This window comes from Sinocyclocheilus grahami, unplaced genomic scaffold (assembly GCF_001515645.1).
Source record: "Sinocyclocheilus grahami isolate Dianchi unplaced genomic scaffold, SAMN03320097.WGS_v1.1 scaffold351.1, whole genome shotgun sequence".
Taxonomy (NCBI): Eukaryota; Metazoa; Chordata; class Actinopteri; order Cypriniformes; family Cyprinidae; genus Sinocyclocheilus; species Sinocyclocheilus grahami.
Window position 1 is genome coordinate 395,603 of NW_015505530.1, and position 1,173 is coordinate 396,775.

The window sequence follows — 1,173 nt, forward strand, 5'->3', positions numbered from 1 at the left end:
GGAGAAATATCTCCGTGATGTCTCGTGAAAGCTCGAGAGGGAACGCTCCGGTTACTATCGTAACCTCGGTTCCCTGAGAGCGGGAACGAGACATCACGGTGGTCGCCGTGTTCGCTACTCGATCAGCTAGAGCTGCGTTCAGTATCCGATTCTGACGTAATTGTTGCGTGCACCGCATTTTATACTGCCGCTTGAGCTCGTCAGTATTTGCATGCGGTTTGCATACTTCGCGTCAATTGGCCAGTCATTTGACTGGCGGGAGCCAATAGGACTTCAGGAAAGGTTGGAAGGGAAGGAGTTCCCATACGGAGAAATATCTCCGTGATGTCTCGTTCCCGCTCTCAGGGAACCGAGGTTACGACAGTAACCGGAGCGTTTCCTCCTTTTGATGTCGCCACGTCTCAGTGCTTTTATGAAGAGAGTGCATCTGCGCACCTTTCGAGTAGCACATCAAGAACCGGGTTGACCGGGGACTCGGTACCACCAGTACTTAAAAAAACCTGGTTCCATAACGTTTTCATTTTTTTTAGTACCGACTTGGTACCGAAGTACCGGGTCTTTTGGCAATACTAAGTGATAGAAATTAATCTACCAATGAGCTTATATATATATATATATGTATTTATTTATTTATAAAAATTTTAAATTTATAAAGCCATATTTCTTAAAGTGTGCATCATCTTTTTGAGTCAAATTCTTGCATATAATTTGTCAATTAGAATAACGAGACATTTAGGCTGTTACCAAACAAATGGTATAATTATCAACTAAATTAATCTTTGGAATGCAGAGGAAACACAGAAGCTGCATCTGAAGTGGCATTTAGATGTCACACTGTTCAGAGGCGCAAAACAGTGCTGTGGCTTTGTTTGGAGTTATTTTTGTTGTCGAAATAGAGCAAAAACAGGCAATATGGTGTCTAAAACTTAAGTCTCTTAATTAACTTTTTGTTTATTGAACTGTATATTAATATCACATAATTGTAATATCACATTTGAAATCATGTTGATTTTTGAAGAAAATTAATTACATTGATATATAAATGATATTTATATAAACTATATTAACTGATATAAATGTATACATTTTCTGCTCCCATATCTTGAATTTTGTAATCATTCGAAATGTATTTTAATAAACTGAATCATACAGTGAAAGAAAGCACTGTAAATG